This window comes from Equus asinus, chromosome 4 (genome assembly GCF_041296235.1).
Source record: "Equus asinus isolate D_3611 breed Donkey chromosome 4, EquAss-T2T_v2, whole genome shotgun sequence".
Classification (NCBI taxonomy): Eukaryota; Metazoa; Chordata; class Mammalia; order Perissodactyla; family Equidae; genus Equus; species Equus asinus.
This window is the reverse complement of record NC_091793.1, coordinates 118,932,577-118,952,050: the sequence shown is the minus strand read 5'-3', so window position 1 is coordinate 118,952,050 and position 19,474 is coordinate 118,932,577. Positions and strand designations below refer to the sequence as shown.

The 19,474-nt window shown below is 38.7% G+C and overlaps 1 long non-coding RNA gene across 17 annotated transcripts in view; it reads right to left on the bottom strand.

Annotated features, from left to right (window-relative positions):
* LOC106826603 (uncharacterized) overlaps window positions 1-3,223 on the bottom strand; it is a 278,032-nt gene extending 274,809 nt beyond the window's left edge. For 7 of the 17 annotated variants that reach the window (XR_011502889.1, XR_011502883.1, XR_011502887.1 and 4 more), the window contains exon 1: window positions 3,048-3,222. This is a non-coding gene — a long non-coding RNA (uncharacterized lncRNA). Of the gene's footprint in view, window positions 1-3,047 lie in introns of all 17 variants that reach the window. The other 10 variants (XR_011502893.1, XR_011502884.1, XR_011502888.1 and 7 more) reach the window with 3 other exon arrangements.
* Window positions 3,224-19,474: the final 16,251 nt, after the last annotated feature.

The following is a 19,474-nucleotide window of genomic DNA, read 5'->3' as shown; positions in this document are numbered from 1 at the left end:
ACAGGGTTGCTAGGAGTTGGAATCCACTCCACAGCCCTGAAACAGACAAATATCTTTTTCAGGGAACGCAAAAAGATTCCAAGTGGTGGGCAAAAGGAAGACTTGAGTACACTGTCTGGAACCTCTACCAGAGCATCAACTTTGAATTCCAAAGGAGAGCAATTAACTGAGACAAATCAGCCATCAAGAGTGGGGGTGGGGTAGAGAAGGATTTGACTGAAGCTGCTGTGAAGTGTATCAGCAGAAGCAAGTGAAGCTGGATATCACACTGGCAATCATTTTACTTTCCTTTCCACCAGCTTTCAGCTCGCTGGCTCCCTTATCCACATCCCGCTCGACAATCACCCTGCACACTCTTCCCTAGATAATCAACGCTTACAACCTGGTGAATATCTGTCCGTAGCCATTCTCATGAAATCACCTGTAGATAGGTAGGCAGGCAGGTAGGTAGATGGGTAGAGGAAAGAAGGAAGGAAGGGAGGGAGGGAGGAAGGAAGGAAGACAGAAAAAGAAAAGAAGCTTTGATCATTGCTTCGGGCTCTGTTGTACACACTTCCACACCTGCACTTCTCCCTTAATAAGAGCTGTTAGAAACCCCTCAATGATATTGATCTAATTCATTCTTCTCCGTAGCTGCATAACATTTCATGTTGTTGATATATCACAATTCATCCAACCATTCTCTTGCCAGGGGGTCTTCTCTTTTTTTTGTTTGTTCATTTGCTACTACAAACAATTCATTCAGGCAGCAGGTCTCTATTAAATGCACTCTAGTGCCCATTCAACTCCAGGAATAGAGCACTGAACAAAACAAAGTCCCCACCCTCACAGAACATCCACTCTGGTGGAAGGGACAGGCCATAACATTATGTAACATAATGTTGTATTTTTACGAAGCTAAATAGGAGATAGAAAGTTAGAGGAATTACTTCTTACTTTAAAGAAGGTGGTCAGGGAAAACCTCTCTGAGGAGATATTTGATCAGAAACCTGAACGACTTGAGGAAGGAAGCCACGGGGAGTGTTAAGAGGCGAGCAATCCAGCCTGAAGGAATAGCAAGCACCAAGGATCTAAAGAGAGTGCGCGGGCTCAGTGATTGAGAACGAATGGTGACGCCATTGTGGCTGATGTGCAAGCAGCACGAGGAGAGGGGCTGGCAAAGGGGTCAACGGATATCCTGCCCAGAGCCAAGATGACCTAGGGCTTGGTAGGCACGTTAGAAAATGCCACAATAAATGTCCACAGATATTGCTAGATTGGTCTCCAAAAAGGCTATCACAATTCACATTTCTACAAGCAGTCTATGAGTGTACTTTTCCCTGACACCAGATGCTCTTAGTTTCTAATTTTTAATGATTTGATGGCTGTAAAGTGATATCTAATTGTTATGTTAAATTTTTGTTTTCCTGACTACGAGAGAGGTTGAGCATTTACTTACTTATGTTTATTTATTGAACAAAAACATAAATAGTGCTTAGTATGTGACATGTGCTGTTCTAAACACTTTACATGAATTCTCTCATTTAACAACCCAATGTGGTAGAAACCACTATTTCACAGACGAAGAAACTAAGGCAGACAGCTGTTAAGTAACTTGCCTAAGCTCACAGAACTAGTTGGCAGTGGTTTAGGAATTTAAATGTAGTCAAGAAGACTTCAGAGCCTATACAACTGTGTGTGAGCCATTTGAGTTCGCTATTCCGTGAAATCTACCCGTAATCTGAAAAATGTATTAGGAGAATAAAACATTTGTATATACAAGCTATACAAATGCAAAATATTCTTGTTAGCTTACCATGTCTGTCAAACCCAAAGAGAGGTCTGGATAGTAGATCCACCAGTGAGAAATAGGACAGGTTCACAGTGAAAAAAATCATCTTAAGTTGAGGAAAAACAAATGAAATTCTAGTGTAATATTAGGTCCAGTGACCTCTGGAATAATAGTTGCCAGAACCAGAACTGAAGACTTCAAATTGTCACAAATATAACACAAAGATATTGGACAGGATATGTTGCCAAAAGGCCCAAAGTGTATCAACATGAGATATAATTTTCTAGATCGAAAGGAAATGGCCTGTCAAGTATGCCAAAATGCTGACTTTTGGCTATAATTTCAATAAAATAATTTATATCAATAAAAATGTGTAAAAATCAAAGTTAAAAGGAACTTGTTTTAATCATCATTGTCCAATCTTTTCTCAAAACCTCTGGTTTCATGTCTTAATTGATATATCTTCCACTCTGTGAGGGAGGAAGAGGGGAAAGTGGGAACAGCCTGGAAAAGCAGCAAAGGCCCGAAGGTCAACGGGAGGCAAACCCTTGAAGAACAAGAACCACCAGAATCTATCAAGTCTATGTCGCTATCTCAGGAGAAAAAAAGGCTTAAGGAGCCCTTGGTAGTCTAATATTTACCTTGTAGGAAAAAGCTATTCCAAACATTGAAACTTGTAGCATTTTGAGATGATCCTGAAATACACATTTAAAATAGCCATGTACTCTATATTTGCCAAAAGGAGACTAAGAAAAATCTTAGACATGATATTGATTCCACCCCAAGTTTAAAACTCCTGATGGGAAAAAAAAAAAAAAAAAAAAAAGGATGTCTGCTGTGCAACAGTCCTAAATCTTTTTGGAATTATTAATTTAATTGTTTTAACCTGCATTTGGGGCTTAAAGATAGACTTCGAGAATGAAACAAAAAGAGGAAGGAGAGTCTTCTAAACACCAAGGAATCAATTAAACTTCAGTTATATGTTCCAGCCATCATTTGGCTTTTAAAATCCTGATAGCCTTCCTTCAGATAGTAAAGCATTTCCTCTTGTCTAGACGGCATAAGCTGCTTCCTTCTCAGAGCGGGAACCTGGGGACCCCGGCCCTGTCTCATTTCTCTCACACCATCTCTGATTCCACATACACCAGGCCTACACATCCCTTCCACACCCCAAACAGGGACCCCTGCAAGGTGGTGCTTCCTATCATTCTTGGGCCAATGCCTTCACCAAATTCTGTTTTGAAAAGCGTTTGTTCCTGTTTGCTTTTTTACTTACCTTCTGAAGTCTCATCTCCATGACATCTGACAGTGGCTTTGGGTGTAGGCTAACACAAAAAGAGAAAGCAGCAAGCAGTGGTTAGCGAGGTGAGTTTCTGTGGAGCAGACAGGTTGAGCAATCTAACGCAGAGCACGCAAAGTTCAGGTCAGCCTCTGAATACTAAAACTGAGAAGTCAACGATAGTCATATCAGGCGGCTAAAGGTTTTCACTATATCCATACATGGAGTAGCAAAGCATTCTGACTGCAGGATTTTCTTTAACTACAGAGCTCTGCTTTTTAAAAATACTTCTTCCAACTTAAAAAAACTTTTACAACAGACTGTAGTTTTGAGAAAGGGGAGCCTTCTTCCTTTAAGATATAGGATCCAGGAACCATTATATGCACCCCTTACGCTGCATCGCTATTGCATCTTAAAAGTACCTTCAGGAAGGGATCCATCTTATATTTCTTTGCATCCCTCACCATACTGGCACAATGTGTTCCTAGGAATTGAAGGTCTGCGTGCCTGTCATTTGCTTGTTGTTCAGCCATTCATCCACTTATTCACTCATCTAACTCATTAGACATCTATTGAGCTTCTCTTCTTCATGCCCTGAGGATATAACCACATATAAGGTATAACCCCTGCCATCAACAGATTCATAAAATCTAGTTGGAAAAAGAAAACTGAGCAAATAACTAAATACCACGTGAGAGTCAGGATAATAGGAGTTTATACAGAACACATTGGGCCCCAACTGGGGAAATGGGTACTCTAACTGGGGTCAAAGAATTGATCAAAGGAGATGTTTTAACTGTCATAAAGAGTATTGCATGGGCATTTTCCACGCAAGGAAATGCATGCCCAGCTGGGCGTCCAGTGTATGCAAAGACTCAGAGGCACAAAATAGTACAGCACGTTCTAGGAATCATAGCCAGTTCTATACTGGTGGAGGGTCAAGGACCCTGACAAGGGATGAGATTGAATTATTAACAAGATGATTTTTAATGTCAGGAGGCATTTTTCTCACAAAACAAAAATAAATGGCAAGCATATCCATGTAGTACTTCTTAAGAAATATTTTAAAGATTGATCACTTTAAAAAAATGTTAATGAAATGTACTGAGGTGCTTTCAGCGTAGCCCATGCCAGAAAAACATATAGATATTAACAGATTTTCACAACGGTAAATGTACTAAGCGCTAACACATGAAGCAGAAATAGAGGATAAAATACTAAGCCCTTTTGAAGAAACTGTATCCACTTTATTTTCATTTCTTATAATGACTTGGATCTAACAGAAAATTACAGCATCTATAACAGTGTCTAGCACATAGTAGGCACTCAATAAATAGGTGTTGCAGGGAGCACCTCATGAAGCTGCATTTGGCAAATAAAGAAATGTTTTGGGTACTGACCCTGGCTCTCTGGCTTGCACCTGCTACTGCTCCTTTGATAACTATAGTCTTTTCCCCTTGGGATCCCGAGAGTTGCATTCACTAGGTCTCTTTTTGGTCCCTCCTCCTAACTAACCTTTTATCTATCCCACACAGAGCTGGAGATACTCAAAAATGTTGTCTCTGGGTGTTCTGGGCCCGTTTGAAGGATATAGTCATCAGGCCATTGGCTTTAGACCTGCAAACCAAAGGAGCTGAGTTGCAGTTGCCACCGTCAGCTCAGCGGCAATTCAAAATGTGCAAATCTAAAAGGGGAAAGCAAGAGCTCCATGGGCTGCCACAATAAAAGAAACAGAGAACCATTTCCTCTGCACTCTGCTTTCTACTGTTTGGGTGCAGGGGGTAGGGTGCTGATGACAGGGAAGGAAGTGCAGGAGAGAGAAGAGAGAAAGCAGTTAATGAACAGGGATGCTTAACAGAAGGGAGTCTACGGTAGTGACACAAAATTTCAGAGCCAGTCTCACACGCCATTTCAAGCTACAGAAGCCCCTCTCGACTCACTCTGCCTCTCCTTAGCTCACCACTTCTCTGAGGGCTGCCCATCACTCCTACTGCCTTCTGGTCCTCTTTAGAACCCCTTTCTTGGTAATCCTTTAACTTCTTTGTTCTGTAACTATCCCACTACTCTCTTTTCATCAAATGGGTCAAAGCATCTTGAAGCTTTGAGCTGGATGAGACTTTAGAGACCATCAAACTTAATCCCTTCATTTCATATTGGAAGACACATTATACAAGAAAATTATCTTCTCATCCAAAACCATAGTGCTGATGTGTAGCAGAGATGAAGTTCTGTCTCCTGCCAGCCTCCACCTCCCCCACACCAAGTCCAGGGCCGTCCACCACACCACGTTATCACTGCCCCTACTCAGCTTGTCAGTGGGTGATTATGGCTTAACACAAGGATCACGCATTAAACCAGGACTCTTTCCTCTCTTTCATTAACACTTTCCAATAAATCACCAATTGGTATTGAGTCCTTTTTTCCCAGTACTCTGTGCTTTTGTTCCATTTTCATCCACTCAAACAAGTACTTTAAGTGCCAGCCTCAGTTGTCCTGCCGTTCCATGAATCGATCTATATCAGTTACACCACAGTTCCCCTTTCTTCTTCTGAACTCATGGCACCTCTCGTCTGACCTATTTATTTTGCAAGCAAGTACTAACTTTCTTGATTAAGCTCTTGAATTGCTATTTGACTTCTTTGCGTGTATCTTTTCTTCTTGCCCAGGAGATAATCTTTCTGAGTGTAGAAACCACATCGTACTTGTTTCTGTATTTACTCATCAACTATGATTACACTGGGCACAGGATAGAAATTTGAGAAATATTTGCACAATGAATAGACCCTGGTAACAGAATGGGTGCTTTAATGAAAAGAAGGTTGTAGTGGAAGATAAACATCTCTTGCATGGGTCCTTCGAATGCCCTTTGGCCTTAACCTGTGTTTGTGAATTAGATGAGAGAGAAAGAGTTGTCATTCAGCTTCTTCAGCTTAGGAGGACGTGCCTAACTTGCTTATCTCTAAAGTTCTATCCAACTCTTAAACTCTAAGAGCTACAATCCACACTGACAGTAGGAATTTGGAATGCTTAGGTTTACAAAGTTCTTCAAAGTGTTTTCCTAGAATCGCATTGCAAATCTAAGCAAACAACTTCACCCATCAGCCCTTCCTTGAACTTCTGTCTTAGTCGTGAGAAATATGGGAGGATGTGACCTAAACTATAGGTTTTTTGGTTGATTTGTTTTATGTCAAGACTGGAGGTCCAAATGCAAGTATGTTTCCGGAAATTTGGAACTCAGAATGTTTCTCCCTCATTAATAATATAATACAGGGAAAGTAGAGCCTAAAATGTAATTGGTTCTCTAGTTGAGATACATTATAGGTAAAATCAATTTCACTAGTCAGACTGAGGACATACCTACTGCCATTTTAGTTTTATATGTGTAAATTTGCATATAAAATTCCAGAATACTGAACTACAAATAAACACTTGGTGCAAAATCTGTTCACACATTAAGGACTATTTGCAGCTACATTTTATTCAGTAAAATCAATGTTCTTGAACTTATTTTTCTAAATAAAATGTGGTTATCCATTTGAATGTATCTATAGTTTTTCCTTGATTCCCACAAGAAGGGACAGAGCTTAACATCTAACCAGTTTGCAATTTTTTTGCAAAATCTATTTCCTTAGGAAGAAATCTACGACTATGTGGCACTTAATACATGTTACTGCTCAGGACAAATTTCACTTCTATACGTGAAGATTTTAAACCTTAAACTGGTCTTTATAATTTAAGCTTCAGTTATTTATATTCATTTTGAATTGAAGTAAAACTCAGTTCTGTTCAATTTAAATTAAATTACTTCAACTGGAAACAAATAACAATATTTTTAAAATCGTTTTATATCTTAAATATAAATAGCGTCTTATCTGAAAAGATGGCTGGTATACATTCTACATACCTCTCTCTATCAAAGTACAACAATAAAGGTTTTATTTTAATTCAACAAAGTATTAAGCATCCATTACCTGTAGGAACATGTACCACTCTAATGTCAGAGTCAGCTGACTTTGAGAAAGAGAGAGTTTCTCTGCTGAGTCGAGCGTCATCACTTACTAAGGTATCTCTGATGTCTTTATCCACATTACTCAGGTGGAATCTCAGCAAAATTGGACTCAACTCTTGAGTGCAAAATTTCCAGGAAGCACTATAGTGCAGCATTGCATAGAAGAAAGAGCTCAGTCTAGAGTGAGACAGGCATCGAGCTGAATTCTACGTCTGTCTCCTATTAGCTGTGTGATTTCAAATAAGTTAATTAACCTCTCTAAGTTGCAATGTCTTCATCTGTAAAAGAATGCCTACCTCTGGAACCCATATTCGGCCAGCACACAGAGGTATTGCCATCGTGGTAAATAAACAGTTGAAGCACTTCCATACATTGGTAAATAGCTGCTGCCCAAATCCCACCAAGTCCCACAACCCACTCTACACCAGGATCCTCTGGGCCTCCCTCAAATCCAGGAACCAAAGGGTCAGCGCCTCCCCAGGCAGGGTGGTGTCTGGGATTTTACTCCAGCACTGCCGTTCTGATTGGTCAGACCCTCACTCTACTGGGTGTTAAACATAAAATAATAAACATAAAACACCTCGTGCAGGTACCCTTAGGATTTAGTGAGATGGCAGTGCCAAGCATTTAGCAAGGATTTGTGTTCTGTGTCGTCCACTGTCTTGTCAAGTCTCCATCTCACAATGCTCTGCTGTGGCTCACCTAGAAAATCTCACTTCATAACATCACAGAAGAATTTACCCCAAAATTATTTCTCCCTTTCTTTGACTGCTGGCAGTTCTGACTACATGTCTTTATATAAATGTATTTATCAATCTTAAAATGCAGGAAAAACAAATGATTTCTAAACGACATCGAACTGGGTTAGTGGACTGACTTCCAATGTGAGAATAACTTATTTTTGACTTTCATGCCACTTCATTAAATCAATGAAAGTCTGTACGTTGTTTCTATGTTTGTATGGTTGGTTTGACATTGTGTAATCATAAACACAGACAAAATTAAGGAGAGGAAAAGTTTTGTGATTTGGTTTAGCTGGGAAATATGAATCCAAATAATTGTAATTTCTTTGTTTTGGGCAAAGAAAGGTTCACTTCTCAAAAGAAATCATAAAATAAATTCCTTTCCTTCAACTTTATGGTTAAAGAAAATGGCTAATTCAGAAAACCCAAAATCTAAGAACCATATAAATCTTTGACTTTGAAAAGAACAAGTATAGAAGTAAGTAAATGGATGCATTGCAAAAACTATTTCTCTCCCTGGTTTGCTGCTAGTCCCTTTTAGTGGGGAGTGATAATGTGAGTGTACATCCCTATGCATTTCTACTCAAAATGGACCTGTGTGCATTTGATTAGAAGCATTTCTGCTCCTCTCTAGTCCTGTTGGCCTGATAAGGCGTAATTAGCATAGAATATTAGGTAGGACAGAGAGCAGATAGCTTGCCAATCAGATTTACTATTGAAACAGTGGGTGTTGCCACTTCTAGCCATTTCTGACAGTACTGTCAGGAATTAAATCACGACATTAGCTGAGCACTATTTGGCTGTGGAAACCCAGTAGGTCATCAGTTTATGCCCCCACCCTCCAGACAAGTGGCAGGTGGAGCGGCACTAGCCCCTGCTAATGCCATGAGCTGGAGGCTCTAGCCAGTAGACGAGAGTTTATGGGGTTTTGTTTTTTTTAATTCATCAGGCCATATGCTGCCAGGCTCTCATGCAAATAGACAAAATTACAAATAATAAAAAAGAACCAACTGTTTTAGCGGTCGGCTGTTTTCTGTCACCATTGCCATCTATGCGAGAGGCCAGTTAATGAAAGAGGAGTCTTGGACTCCCAGTGACATCAACCTAGAGGGATGGATACTTCACAGTCCAAGCTTCATTCAAACCATGTTAAACCTCTGCCCTAGGGTAACTCTGTGCCAGTGTCTATTTGGCTGAAGAGCGGGGGAGCCTGGCCTTCCAGCTGGCCTGGAGATTGGGCAAGCGCCTCTAATGCTCCCTGCAGCTGAGGCTCATTGTCCACTGATGTGAGAAGAGAGAAAAGGTTAAGTTTCATTTAGGTTGGGTTAAGTTGGGGCTCATGGGTTTATCAGATTCAGACACACTTAGAATAAGCAGCTTTAGAAACAAAGATTACTCAATGCAATTTTCTGTTTTAAAATTACAAGAAAATTAGCATTTGTAGGCTGTTTGGAAATCTCTAACTGTTTAGTATCAAAGACTGTAAGGAAATCTCTCCAAGCAGATTCTAAACTCTTCCCCTGAAATACTTGCATTTAAAATTAAAATGTTGCTCAACTTTTGTATAATTTCTGCTATTTCTGTATTCATAATTATTACCAAGTTTCCAGTCCGTACAAATGGAGAATTTCACACCCTTGATGGCATTCACACATTTATTTCCTATTTTAAGGCAGTAACCCCCCAACCAAAAAATGAAGGAGACTGACTCTGAATTCCTATCTATGTGTTTGTTGAAAATGATTCCATTTTAGAAATGTCGTGCTAACGTTCATTTACACCTCTATCAGGTCACTTTGAAGCCATAATTTGCACCTTTAAGACAATTCAAAACCAGTTGTACTCAATTAATATGCAATGTGTTGCACTTCAAGAATTGTCAAAATAAAAGTATCATGGAACTATATATACATGCATGTGTGATACTGAGAGAAGTTAGTAACGAGAGGCTCTTGTTCAACTCTTGCTACATAGCAAAGATATACCGAACAGTGCTTCTGCCCAGAGTGGCCAAGGCACAATGAATGTCTTGTAGGCTAGCAAATACAAATTATTTTCCTTCCTGTTTTTCCCATCATGTCACTCAAACCTGTGTTCCTTAGTGTGTCCCTGGGTTTGCTTCTACCTCCCGGCTAATTTGTAATCTAAAGTGTGCTTATGAAACACACATGGGCTCAACTGTACTGTCAGGAATGGTTCCCAGATGCACTGGGGGGGGCAGGGGGGAGGGGGAATCATAACAGAAGCTGCAAAGGTTTGTCTCCAACAAACTGCCTTAAATATACTCTACCAAATTGACAGCTTTTCAAGAAAAAATTTTTTTTGAAGAAAAATTTTGAAGAAAGATTGTTAGTTCATAGATGAAATTAATGTTGTTAAAAAAACTATTTCATGTTGTACATAAACAACAAGGACAATGAAAGATAATGCCCCCTTTAATTGTTTCAAAAGAGAGTGATTACGGAGTCCTATAACAGGGAATAACGACTCTATTGTCACTGATATTCATGATCTTGTATTCCAAATCAATTTGAATTTCTTTTTCTAATTTGAAAGGATTTACTTCACCAGAGGCAAGGTTCATGGTGCAATGTCTTACAAAGAAAGGTTGACCTTTCCAACAAATTTAAAGCTGAGAAAATAGCACCCAGATTGACCTTAACTTGAATGGATGTTAAAGCAAAGAGTAAATTAGCCAGTTCATAAAGGATAAATGACAAGATTTCCAAACGTTTTCATTTTACGGGAAACTACACAAGTGAGATGCTGAAGAACAGGTGATGTTCTCATATCTCGGTAGGAAATTTCAAGATGGACTACTTTTCACAATGAATTTTAAACTTTACAATTCACATTTAATGGTGATAACAAAAATCCTCTCACATAAAAATGCCTGCTCCTAGTAGGCAAATTTATTTACATGATGCAAAAACGTACCTAGACATTACCACGTCCTCAAGTATGACAACTAATCATAAATTTTAGGAAAAAGTGGCTAACCAAATCTAGTTCTTAAAAAAACCAAGCACATAAACAACTTACTGGTGAATATCCCATTCTTGATTAGCTAAAGTAATAAAGGCATAAATAAATAAAATATAGCTGGTTCTCACAGATAGGAAGCAGAAAGTTTAATCACATCCTCTAGTGATTCTTTTACACGAATGGTCGATTCAACCACAACTCTATCCCACTGACCTCTGAGTGAAGATATTTTAAAGAATAAAGAGGCTATACTCTGGGTACAGAGCTGAATTCATGCATTCATTTATTCATTCATTCAACAAATATTTACTGGACACCCCATTATGGGCCAGGCACTCAGTTTTCTAGGCACTGGGCATCCATCTGTGATCAAGATAGTCTCCAGCCTCATAGAAAGGCAAATCCTAACCAAGAAAATAAACAAGATAATTAGAGGCTGTTGTAAGAGCTATAAAGAAAATGAATAGGTAATATAATTGAGAATAAATGGAGGAGAAGAGCCATTTCAGATTGCTGAAGATGATTCTTTTCCTGGGGTGAAAAGTATAATATCATTTACTTATGACATACTCAAAGACACACAAAATCAGAGAGCCAAGTCTTTCAGAGCTAAAAAGGGACTCAAGAGATCACTCAAGGTTACTGTCTCATTTTATACAATAAAACCAAAGTTCAGGTGGGTTAAGTGGCTTACTCAATGCTCCATAGCTTTAGCTGAACAATTAGCTTTCGTTGTTAAAGAGTAGAGGGACAAGGTTTGTTGGTGTATATTAGTTTATTAATTATTACATGTTGGTGAGAGATACATCTAAATGGCATAACTAAATCTGGTTATCAACCTAGCTACAATGGGATGAAACCAAAGAAATAATGATCTTCATCTAAGACTGTTTCACAACTCATATGGCATGTGGACCTGAATATTTGACATAAAGTTTCCACTTTCATTCCTTCATAATAACAGTTTTTCTTTGCAGAATTATCTAAGAAGACTATATTCCTTGGATACTAGATACATAAGCAGATGCACAGAAAACCTTAGCAACAAAATGACCTCCTGAACTTTGTAAGAAAGATCTTTATAATATTAAAAATCTATAGGGTTAGATCAGATCTTAAAGCGTATTGAAGAATGATAGAAGGATAATACCATACACTTATACAGTATTTTATCATTATTTTTGTAATCTAATTTGATCCTCAAACAAATAAGAATGGCCCAAACAGAACATATATTATTATAATCCTTTTAGAGGGGATAAACTGAGATTCAGAGAGGATAAGTGACTTGCCTAAGGTTACACAGCTAGCAAGTATCCAAGAGAACTGGAACCTAGGCTGCTCATCCGAACCTTCCAGTGTTTTTACTGGAACACTTACCCCCACACAAATATGTATTACAGAGTCACTGGGTACTTGGCACAGTGCCAAGATCCAGGGCAGAAAAAGAGACATGGTCTTTGCCCTTCAGCAACGCAGAGTGTAAATGTACACACACAGACACACACACACACACTGAAGCGGATCAGATTGCTTGAAGAATAAAAGAAGCAATAGCCCTCATCAGCCAGGGCTTTCTATAGTGTCTCACTCGTAAACATTTCCCTCTTAACATGTCCCATTAGTAAATTCTTAGGCATGAAGGTATGACTAGTTCCCAGGTTGGAGCACTATCTGGCTAGCTCATCTTCTTGCTCTCTAAGTGCCGTATTAAAGAATACACCAAAGAAGCACATGTGAGCAATTGTAACAGACCAATTTGCTTCCACCATTAACCTAAATGTAGTATATTTAAACTATAATGGATAAACAGAGGCAGCATGAGCTAGGGAAGTGCCCCAGGCATCAAAATTGTTTCATTAACTAGGAAATTTGTCCCACTAGGCTAAAGAAATCCACTACAGAAAGATCGATTATTCCATCATCTTGCGACCGATACTGCTATTATGTGAGCCCAGCTCGGTACAACATCCCTAACTGCAGATGAGCCAGCCGTTGGGATTGCCAATTGCTCGCTCAGAGACTTTGCATGTAAAGCTCTAAAATGGCCCATTACATCAGGTGGTTCAGAGGCATTTCATGATCCTGACTTCTAGAACAAGCATAGATAATTAATAAGGCTGACAGGGCCCATTATTTTTACACTCAAGTGCATCACATTAAATTAACAGACAGAGGCCACATGATGTGTGACATTTTTTTCTACTGATCATCATTTATGTGGTGCCACTTTTGCCACCGCCTTTTTCCCTTTCATGGGCTGAACTCCAATAGCCAGTCACTGTGTTGCAATTCTATCAGCACTCAGTTTTTTGTTTTGTTTTATTTTGATTTTCCTTAACTGGGAAAGCTATTTTGAGTCATTCTCACTGGTGGGACTCTGACATGGTGGGAAAGAAGTTTGAGATAAAATAAAACATTATCATAAAGAGAGACAAAATATAGAGCTGACAATGTCTGAGTCAAAGGATGCCCAAAGGAGATAGGAAAAAAATATGACCTTAGAGTGTCTGTTAGAAAATAACGTTCTACTTTACCCTCATATTTTCAGAAATGCTATTTGTTGATCCTAATGAATTATAAAATGCAGCTATCTTTTGAGGAATTAAAGAAAATATTCTTACTCGCTCTGTACTTTCCAATTATATGATGTATTTTCCAATTATACGATGTTATTTTGTAAATTCTCACTTTTATACACTAAAAAAAAAAATCAAGCTTAGAACTTCTATTATCAGTAACGACAGAAATAGTGCACTTATGTATTTATTGTGGCTTCCACTATAGAAATAGTTATTGAAAAGTGATTGCCAAAGTTAAGTAATTCAAAAACGTTAAATCTGATTACAAAACAAAGAAACCTATTTGGGACAAACCCACTGAAACATATATATTCAAATGTTTGCTGCCATCACAATCTCTTTGGAAGGATTTGTAAAGCCAATGCTTTTGCCATTTGGAACTAAAGAATTGTCAAGAGTTATGTATAAAATTGTTCTTACTTCATAGTTGCATGGTCTTTCTTCCTTCTTTCTTTCCTTCTTTCCATCCATCCTTCCTTCCATCCTTCTTTTGATCTAAGACAGTTTACTAGAAATTGGCGACCTGACAAGTTTATCATATACGGCTCCAGATGAACTTCATAAGTAAAATATCAAATCTACCCTTAAATCTTGAAGATCTACCACCAGTGAAATATTCACCTGCCACATACCTCATCTTTGTACTGTAACATCTTTGCCTATGGAACTCAAAGTCATGAGAAGCATTATCCTTTAAATACTGTACATTTACTAATGCTCAATACAGCTACTCATTCATTTAATGAGGAAACATTTCCACGGCTGTGTAGAAAGCTTTCACCCTAAAACAGGGTCTATGTATAAGTTACAATAAAATAATTTCACTTTGAAAATACCATTCCAAATTATTAGATCAATTAATCTTCTCAGTCTATGACAAAAATTTCACCTATGGACCCTACCTTCAGCTAGAAAACTCTTCTTCCAAATCCCTACATAGCCACACTTAGTTTTCCAGCTTCTTATACTTATTGGTTAAGAAAATAAAATCCTGGATTTATCCATCAAGTTGTCTTGAGACATTCTATTTGGAGAAAAGAGTAAATTCTCACCATTGTTGCTGATATATATGAACCCTCAGCACTGGAGATTTTCAGATGGTGTTCTCTGAGCTTTGTAAGGTAAACTTTGTCTGGGACACTGCTCTAGGCTCTATGTCTCACTGATTAAGTCTGTCATTTATTGGAGACCTGCAGGCTTCTCCCTGTCAGCTCAGGTTTGTGTGCAGACAAGTCATGTGTGTAAAGCACACTGAATGCCACACTAACAGATGCCCATAAAACATGAGATATGGATGTCATTTTTAAAGTATTTCAGGAACAAAATGATTTGCTGAGGTAGGCTTAAGGGCCTAATGAGCAAATGTAAATTTTTATGATGATCACAAGGTTGGTTGGGTCACACTGAATTGGCCCCCAAATTCTTTCAAATCTGAGAATGGAAATATCCTTGTTTTGGGGACAGATCTCACAGAGGACAGAAACCACTTGACATAGTGTGATTCAAAAAGATGTATTTGAGAAGGCCCCGGGTCCCTCAATATTACTCTTATTGACTTTCGTCATAATGATGTCTTCATTTCTTTGTATGTTAAAGATTGCAAAAGCTGAGAGGAGGGTAACAGAAAGGATGATTGAAGGAGGTAAAGGCACCAGAGATAAAATTCACTTTCTCACAATCCTGTATAGGACCTTTGTTTGATTATAAAGATGTAACTCTATGTAGATAAAGATGCAAACAGCTTTTTCTCCCTAAATAACATTTCCCATTAATTTTGAAGACTGCTAATCCAGATTACCCAATAACTCCTTTTCTCTCATATGTAAGGTCTAACAAATTAGACGTGTTTTACAAAAATTGATGTGTGTAAAACACTCTACCTTGATTTGTACCTATTTGTTGACTTTCACTATAACTTTAGAACTCAAAAAATATCAGCCCTAAAAATTAATCTAAAAATGACCTTCGAGAACATTAATGGTTACCTCAACATGCTCTGGGTAAGAAAGTCCAATCCCCAGCCACTGCGTCACCATTGGCAACCCATCCCTACTTATAGAGTCCAGAATCTAAACCATTCTCTTTCCTCCCAACTTTGAGTTTCATATTATCACACTTTTTTTTTTTTTTTGAGGAAGGTTAGCCCTGAGCTAACTACTGCCAATCCTCCTCTTTTTGCTGAGGAAGACTGGCCCTGAGCTAACATCCATGCCCATTTTCCTCTGCTTTATATGTGGGACGCCTACCACAGCATGGCTTTTTGCCAAGTGGTGCCATGTCCGCACCCGGGATCCGAACCGGTGAACCCGGGCCAACGAGAAGTGGAACATGTGCACTTAACCGCTGCACCACCGGGCTGTCCCCACATTATCACACTTTATCAATCATTACTCCTCTCTGTGGATCATCAACCAATTACCGGTTCATTTCCCATCATTTCTTGAAGAAGCATTTCCAACTAGCTTCCAAAACTTTACACCTTGAACCATATTTCAGATTATATCTAATCCCCGCTGCTATAGACTGAATGCTTGTGTCCTCTCAAAATTCACATGTTGAAACCTAACCACCAATGGGATGGTATTAGGAGGTGGGGCCTTTGGGAGGAGATTAGGTCATGAGAGCAGAGCCCTCACAAATGAGATTAGTGACCTTATAAGAGAGATCCCAGAGAGTTGCATTGCTCCATCTGCCATATGAGGTTACAGGAAGAAGATGGGTCTATGAACCAGGACGCAGGGCTGCAACAGACATCGAATCTAGTGCTGCCTTGATCTTGGACTTCCCAGGCCCCAGAACTGTGTGAAACAGATTTCTGTTGTTTATAAGCCACTAAATCTTTGATATTCTGTTACAGCAGCCCAAACAGACTAAGATAAGCCCTTTAACCTGCCTAAACTTGACTTCCTTCCTCTTTTAATAAAACTTGGTGACTCTTACTTATTTCAGCTCCTCTAAAAAGCATTCCATAATCCTTCTAGCCCAGTGCTTTTCAGACTTTAAGTCACTTGGCATCTTGTTAAAATGCAGATTCTGATTCAATAGCTCTGGATGGGGCCTGAGATTATGCATTTCTAATAAGCTCCTGGGTGATGTTGATGCTGCTGGCCCTCAAGTACACTTGGAGTAACAAGGTTCTAGCCTACAATGTATCTACTTCCTCTAAATTCATATAGGGCAGGCAGGCACCACGCATGATTTATTCATCCTTACACCTCTAGTGAATCACAGAGTACTTGACACATCATAACGCTCAATAAATATTTGTTGAGTAAATGATTGACTGAATGAATAAATGTGTAAGATTTACTCTGGCACTTAGAAAATTCTTCTTAAAATAGAGTATCTTTATATGCACTTTTTCTTTGCTGAAATTTAGTTGAGGGCAGGTATCATATTGTACTTCTTTATATCTTTATAGGGCTGTATATGCCCTTTGTGTCCACAGAAAATAGGCACTCAATATAAATATTGATTAAAGCAGTCAGTTGATAAGAGGATTGATTGAATAAGTAACTGGCAAAGGAGGGGCATCAGCTGTAGTCTGCACATGAGACACCTAGAATGCAAGGGTCATTTGATAAGCCAGCCATACTTACACATAGAAAGCTTCAAGTCCAGCAAAGGGCAGAGCAAGGGGGCAGAAATATTAAAACGAGTAACCAGGAAAAAAGGTCCTTTGTGGACACAGACACACTCTAATGAGAGAAGTGCTTCAGCTAGTTAAAATGCCAAGCCAGTGGTTGATATGCTTGGGAATAAAACCAAGCGTTATTACATGAGTAGGCAGATGGTGCATTTTTTTCCTTAGTTCAAAGCTTCACTTTTGTAAATAACAATGGAAATTGAACAACTGGCACGTACCAAGCTTTGCAGACTGGGTTAAGGGTTTTCAGAAATGAATTTCCTCAACAATTTCTGCCTTTGGAGTATTTAAATGTATACTGACTCACAGTATTATTTATTCAATATTTCACATCTGTATATTATCTACTCAATCAAGCTGCAGCCACCCAGGCATAGGGACCTTATCCACGCATGTGGTGGGCACACAGTGACACATGTTGAATACATAAAATATTTAGAAGAACTTGGATGGCACATCACTCTGATTCCAGATATGAATCTGGTATTAAGCAGAGAAGAGCAAGGAAGGGGGTCAAGAAGTGGAATTGGAAGCATGTAACTTCAGTGGATTCCCAGACTGGAGAAGAACTTCACATGCATTGGATGTGAATTTCTTTCTTTCTTTTTCTTTTTTATAATTACATCCCCAGAAGATGAACTAGCCTAGAATTCTGCCAGTGATTGGTTCTTAAAAAATATCATGTCATGTAAATAGATGAAAACTGCAGTGTCTTGAAGCTTTCAGAATCACTTCCCCAAACATTGACTCTGCCGCCAGATTACAAGCAAGCCAGATACAAGTAGTTTATCAGTCGGAACAACGTGCTATTATTTTCTGACTATATCATATTTGTCAGAAAAGTAATTAAGGAGTTGATTCTTAGAAATATAGGGTATATATATATATATATATATATATATATATACACACACATATATATGTATAGGCTCAGATAACTAAACTATGTGGTTTAAAAGATACCTACAATGATTAGGATTCATATTTTAATCTATTAACTACCTATTCTGTAATTACTTAGACAATTATGCTTTGATTCTGCTTAAAAAGGATTCTGCAAGAACACAGGGGCTTCTCATAGTGTATTTAAAATAGAATGGAATTAGCAATCTGTAACTTAAAATTATACATAACGTTTAGCTTCATTTCAAATTAGAGCACCAGAAGAAGAAGATTTCCATGGCATTTTCATTATGCAGAGAGGTAAACAACAAATAAATAAGCCATGTATGAATATGAAATTAACAGCATGATAATTGCTTTATTCCTAGAGTGTGTATGATATTAAATCCTCAAATAAACACTTAGTTAACCTCATTCTCACATACGCCTATTGCTTTTATCAAAAGCAGCATACCTGGAACGCTCAAACTAAGACAGCTTCCCCAATGAGGTACGAAGTCCGCAGAAACCACGGCCATCCCCTGGAAATTTCAGCGATTCCCCTGTAAGCTCTAGTCTTGGAGGTATACTCAGGGGTCAGTGGAAGTGAGAGAAAATTTAGAAGTCAAAAAAATGCATTTCATAGATCATTATTATTTTGCTTATGATATCATAGTTAACTCCTCTGCTAGTTCTCTAAAATGCCTCATCCAGATGACCAGCACAGTCATTCCAGGAAAGTGCTACCACCCTGCTGAGACCAGGCCCAAGCTCTCTTGCTCTTGCACAGTCCCCTGCTGACTTGCACAGACCCCTGCTGACTTGTTTTACAACATTTATGCAGGAAACTGTTCAATCTTATTTCTGATGAATTTTTCCTTCTCTGCAATAAGCAGAAATTCTTTTTTGTAGTTTTCTTATGGCTCTTAACAACAGCTGAAGTCTATCTCACGCTCTGGGCCTAGCTTTGCCCTAAATTTAACCCCAAGTAATGGTTTCTCCCTCTTACTCAGAGCCTGAAACTGACTCATTTATAAAGAGCCTTCTGGCGCTACTGGAGTTTTCCAGGAAGCAAGGGTTAAAGGGTCAGTAATGTTACCTCTCCCTTTATGAGTATGAAACCGATAGAGTTCAAAGTTATTTGACTAACGGGATAACAACATCTCGTCATTTTCCACAATGTACTCAAAGGTAAGTTTCAGAAAAGTAGAGTGGCTTGCGTACATGTGACACTGTCGTTCCTAGCAGGAAATATCAACCACTTCTTTGGAAGCCAGCGACTAAGAAATAAAATAAAAAGAAAGGAAAAAAACAATTATGAGCTCCAAAGGAAAGAAAATCTCGTTGTCCCAAATAGGCCTCTGTAAAAGTTATTAAGTTCTATTGTTCCAGTGATGAAATGAGTATGTCTTTGTTGATCTAAACTTAAATCTGACACAATGGGTAAATTGAAGCCTGAGGCTTTTATGCCATTATCAGAGCCTCTGTCAGTGAGTGCTTTAACCTAATTACATTTGATGCAGCAAATCAACAAAACCACTGCTGGTTATGACCTCTGCCAAGAGCACTAGCGAGCT